Source organism: Cupressus sempervirens, chromosome 7 (genome assembly GCF_028749045.1).
Source record: "Cupressus sempervirens isolate cs-2001-9-10 chromosome 7, ASM2874904v1, whole genome shotgun sequence".
Classification (NCBI taxonomy): Eukaryota; Viridiplantae; Streptophyta; class Pinopsida; order Cupressales; family Cupressaceae; genus Cupressus; species Cupressus sempervirens.
This window is the reverse complement of record NC_143124.1, coordinates 308082945-308089003: the sequence shown is the minus strand read 5'-3', so window position 1 is coordinate 308089003 and position 6059 is coordinate 308082945.

The following is a 6059-nucleotide window of genomic DNA, read 5'->3' as shown; positions in this document are numbered from 1 at the left end:
TAAATATGTATATATATATACATACATATATATATATGTATATATTTGTATGTATATATACATATGTATATACATATATGTATATATGTATATATATATATATGTATATGTATATATACATATATATAGATAGATAGGTAAGTTCTAAGGAAAAGGAATATGAATATATACATATATATACATACATACATATATATGTATATATATATGTATATATATGTATCTATATATATATGTATGTATATATATGTATATATATACATAGATATATGTATATATATATGTATATATATACATAGATATATGTATGTATATATGTATATATATACATAGATATATGTATGTATATATATGTATATATATATAGATATATGTATATACATATAGATATATGTATATACATATAGATATATGTATATATATATACATATATTCCTTTTCCTCAGAACTTACCTATCTAGCTATCCTCACCAAGAAGGTAGATGATCAAGATTAACATCCTATTGCATTCATGATTTCACCATTGAAAGATGTATAATTGAGATACCCAAATATTGAGAATCAAGGTTATGCTTTGGTAAAGACAATAAAGAAACTCATACATTACATTCTAACAAGAAAGTTATGGACAATAGTTCCTAATGTAGTAGTGAAGACATTGCTAATGTAGAATGAGTTAGGAGAAAGATGAGGAAAGTGGATTGAAAGCATTCAATAATATGACATGGAGATACTGCCAATTAATCTAGCATGATTACAAGCTCTAGTTCAAACCCTATCTACAACTGATCCTAGGTTAGTACAAGTATAGGTGTTAGAAGAGGTACCCTAGATGAATGGTATGATGATATTGTTCACTACTTGCTAAATCAAAAGTCTTCATCATACTTGAATTATATGTAGAAGTGTTCATTGAGAATGAAGAGTCATTAATTTATTCTTAAATGATTTGTGATATATAGGAAGAACCATGATGGGGTTTATTTAAGATGTCTTGGAAAGGAAGATGCTACACACATCATTGAAAAATTTCATAGTAAATATAGGACCAGTAATTGAAATGGTTTAGCTATGGCTCATCAAATATCAAGGATGGATTTCCATTGGCAAACATTATTTAAAGATATTTATGAGTATGTTAAGACTTATCACACATGTCAAAAAGCTACAACATGTGAAAGAAATACTACCATGCCATTACAACCAATTATTGAAGTAAAATTATTTGCAAAATAGGGAATAGATTTCATTGGTCCCACCAATCCACATTCTTTAGGACATCACCAGTACATCTTGTGTTGAAATACTTTTAGAATAACTCTAGGGGCAGGGGTTGAATCAATTATCCAAGGTTCAGATGTATAACTAAAACTTTTTACAACTTAGTGAACATATAAAACATTTATACTCATGCATGAATCATCAATATTATGAAATCACTTAAAAATTGTAGGTTACTGTTAAATCAACTTGCAATTTAAATGTAAACATGGAATATAATAGATTCATCAGTACACTTAAAACAATCATTTACATGGAAACTGAATTTGGGAAAAATCACTAGTAACATGCTACACCTTTTTCACTCTTCTAAAGTGATGTTGTGTGAAAGGCCAACCTTGTTAAAGGTTACAATACACACTATTAAATGTGAACCTGTTAAAGGATTTCAATCACCCTATAAGGAGTGAGCCTTGTTAGAGGAGTTTAGACCATTCACTTAGAATGTCACCTAGTTAATAGATTTACAAATGACAGATTTACCCTAGACTAATACAATTGGTAGAGAGTAATAGTAAGGCTTGATCTGCTACAACTCACAACTTTATTTATAGATTATAGATTACTATTCAATCTTCAATTCTTCTTGGCCTTCATACTTTGCAGCTCTGATAGCTTGTTCACCCTTCAAGCATTCATCTCCTTAAGCCTTATTTCTTAGCATGCCAATGAAGTCTCTTCTCTTAGCTCACTTGATAAAGTAGAGCCCTTGACTCCTTATCTTCCTTAGGTTCTTGCATCCAACTCTCTTTGCCTCATGACTGACAATTCCTATAAATATGAAATTATGATATTTTTCCCCTTATTTTGCATCATCCAATTTAGGGTTAGGATGAATTTGGTAGGATAAAAAGAATTTATCCCACATTCCATGTCTCTTCTAGAAGCTTATCCTAGAATCCTCTTTGAATTCATCTAAAAATGGTTTACGTTGAAGTTTGTGCCACCATCTCATCAACCTTATCTTCTACCTAGTTGAAAAATTCCAAGAAAATAAACATTTAAGCTCAAATTCATCAAATCTATGATCTTTTAACTAATGTAGTAGCTTGGCACTATCTTACTTCTGATGCTTGACATAAATTGTGTTGCTTGGCCTCCACTATGAAATTACTTAGTACAAACTAAAGTCTACTGGTGCTCAACTTAACTTGGCACCCACTGTCTTGCTTGACATATACTAGAATGAACTTTTGCTTGGCTTCAACCAATTTTTTTCTCAGCTTGCACTGTCTTTGCTTGGTACATACTATCCACTTGGTCAAGCTTGGAAGACAAGCCTTATGTAACTTGTTCTTCTAAAATTTCTTAGTGTAACCATCCTTTGTAACCTTTAGTAGATTATCAATATGCCATGTGTCTTAACTGATTCTTATACTTCATTACATAATCATAACTCAACCTTTTCCTCTATGTTCTATTGTTACATCTTTGATCAAATCCTCTTCATTAATCAACTAAGTGATAGTACTTAAATCATATAAGCACTTGTCTTACCAGAAAATATTAGGTTTGATATTAGTGACAAAATAATGATTGAAGAATACTTGTATATTCTCAACAATCTCTCTTTACAATCTCCCTTTTTGATTAGCTTCTTCAATTGATTCTCAACAATATCCCTCTTTAGCATTGATGGCAAACCAAACTTATCAACCAAATCAACCAAATGGTAAACATCATGTTTAGCCAAACTGACTAGGTTAAAATGGTAAGACAATGTCAATACTAAAAAGAAAATAATTTCTTGTATTGAAATCTCTCCATCTATGAAAACCTTCCATCTTTTGAATAGGCTACAAAACTCTTTAAATAATTCATTTCAAGTTCCATCTTATATGTTCCTCTTATATCTCCCTCTTACTAGGTAGATATTTTAGATTTCTTCCTCTTTCTTGTACAATTCTATCTCCCTCATCATATATGTGTTCTTTTATGATCAAATCCTTGCATTGAAATCTCTGTACTAGCTTGATCTTGACTTAATTTTTATCTTGACTTGATCAGTAATTATGTCTCCCTCTTTGACAACAATACTAAAGATTTATGCCAAAAAATTGTCATCTTAACATGCAAATATAAGATTTTTAGTTTCTCCAGCTTCTCTCTCTATCACATTTCTTGTAACTAATTTAAAGTTTCAATTCGCTAATTACTTTAGGAAGCTCCTAAAGTAAGATCCTCTGCATCAATTTGTAACATATGATCATCAACTTGTTTGATGCAATACAATCCTCTTGTTAATTAGATAGCCTTTAATATGGGCATTAACCCTATTTTACCTCTTAGATACTCATGAGCATCCTTAGGTAAAGCTTTTGTGAAGATATCAACAACCTCTTTTGCGTATACATATTCCATCTTCACCTCTTTGTGTGCATCACTGGATTATTTGATATAGTGATAACACTTGTATTGTCACAATAAAGTATCACTGATTCTATGATTTCTTTCATCATTCCTTTGAGTAGTTATTGGATCCATACATTTTTTGTTCAATTTATGGCAGCAACAACATATTCAGCTTCAACAGTAGATTGTGAGGTGCAGTTTTGTTTCTTACTAGTCCATGTAACTAGTCTCTTACCTAAGAAAAATGCTCCTCCACTAATGTTTCCATCCCAATCAGCATCAGTGTAGGCTCTCAATTCAAATTTCTCATTTTTCTTATATTATATACCAAACTATTCTGTTTCTTTCAAATATCTCATTATTCTCTTCACAACCATTAAATGATTCTCCTAGTATTTCCAAAAAATCTTGCAACTATCCCTATAGATAATGCAATTTCAGGTCTACTATGTACCACATATTGCTATTTTCCAATCATAGAACTATACAATGTTTGATTCACCTCAACTAAATCATCATTCTTTGACAACTTAAGTTCTATCATGATAGGTGTATTTACTAGTTTGGAATCCTCCAATCCAAAAGTTTTCAATATTTCCTTGACATACTTTGACTGAGTTATGTATATATTGTAATTCATCTAATATACTTGCAATCCCACAAATAATTTAATTTCTCCAAACATATAGATTTCAAATTCTAGTTTCATCTTATTTGCAAAATCTTTACATAAAGCATCTTGTCCTATGAATATGATATCATCAACAAAAATTTTAGATAACAAAATACCTTTTCCTTTTTATGTCTTTATGTGTAGATTTCTGTTATCATCAATCCTTTCAAATCCAATCTTCACAAGATATTTGTGAAGTCTCTCATATGATGCTCTTGGTGCTTGTTTCAAATTATATAGAGCTTTGTACAATTTTCATACCATGTTTCTATATTTAACATCAAAAAAATCTTTTGACTATTCTATGTAAACTTCTTCCTCTAATATGCCATTTAGAAATACATATTTAGCATCTATTTGATAAAATTTGAAACCTTTGTATGTAGAATAAGCAAGTAGAGTTCTTACTCCTTCCAATCTAGCAATAGGGGCAAATGTCTCTCCATAATCAATTCCTTCTTCTTGTGCATATCCCTTGCAAACTAATCTTGCTTTGTTCCTTATGACTTCACCATTTTCATCTAACTTGTTTCTAAATACCCACTTGGTACTAATCACATTTTTGTCTTCTGTTCTAGGACCTAGAATCCATGTTTTGTTCTTCACAATTTGTTTAATATATTCTTCTATGGCTTTATTGCAGTCATCATCTTCTAATGCATCTTTTACTAATTTGGGTTCCTTCATGTTCAGCAAACATATATCATTTCTCAATTTTTTTCTTGTCATTGGTCTAGCATCTTTATCTCCAATGATTTGAGTAGCAGGATGATGTCTCTTCACATATTTGGACAATCTTGGTTCAACTCTGTTTTCTTCATTTTGTCTTTTAGACTCACTATATGTACCTCTATTAGGTAATTAAACATTTCTACCAATATCAGAATTAGAATGTGCTTCTATTTCATTTTGTAACTCAACATCTAAATGTGGCTTGATTCTTGAATGCAACTCGACATTCATTGTCTATAAATTGACAATTATTGAAACTTGTTGTTAATTTGTAGCTTGATTTGCAGTGTCTTTCATAGGTTTAGCCTCATATACTTATGTGTATTTACCAAAATTTACATTTTTACTTTCCACAACTTTGTTAATGTTAGTATTCAAACACTTATAAGCTTTACTTCTTGAGGAATAGCCTAGGAATATACCTTCTTCACTTTTTGCATCAAGTTTACCATTCTTGAAATCCTCAAGAATGTAATATTTGCTTCCAAATACCTTAAAATATTTTACATAGGTGAATATCCATACAATAATTCAAAAGGTTTTAAATGAGTACTTTTCTTGACTTGTACACAGTTCAAAGTATAGATAGTTGTAGTTACATCTTCTCTCTAGTATTTCAAAGCAACATTCTCCTCCATCATGAGTGTTCTAGCATAGTCCATTATAGACCTATTTCTTCTTTCAGCAATTCTATTTTTTGTAGGGGTTCTTCATGCAGATGTCTATCTTTTGATTCCTCTATCATTACAAAATATCTCAAATTCATTTGATGTGAATTCTCCTCCTTTGTCAAATCTCAAGCACTTCAAACTTTTACCTATTTACTTTTCAACTGTTGCTAGGTACAAATTAAACATTTAAGGCATCCATTTTCTTTTTCAAAAACATAACTATCATCATTCTAGAATAATCATAAAAAAAAAACATAATATACTTGTCTCCTTTGTAAATTTGCACATCAATTGGTCCACACAAGTTAGTATGAACAATCTCTAGTATTTCTTTAGAGGTGTAAGTTTTT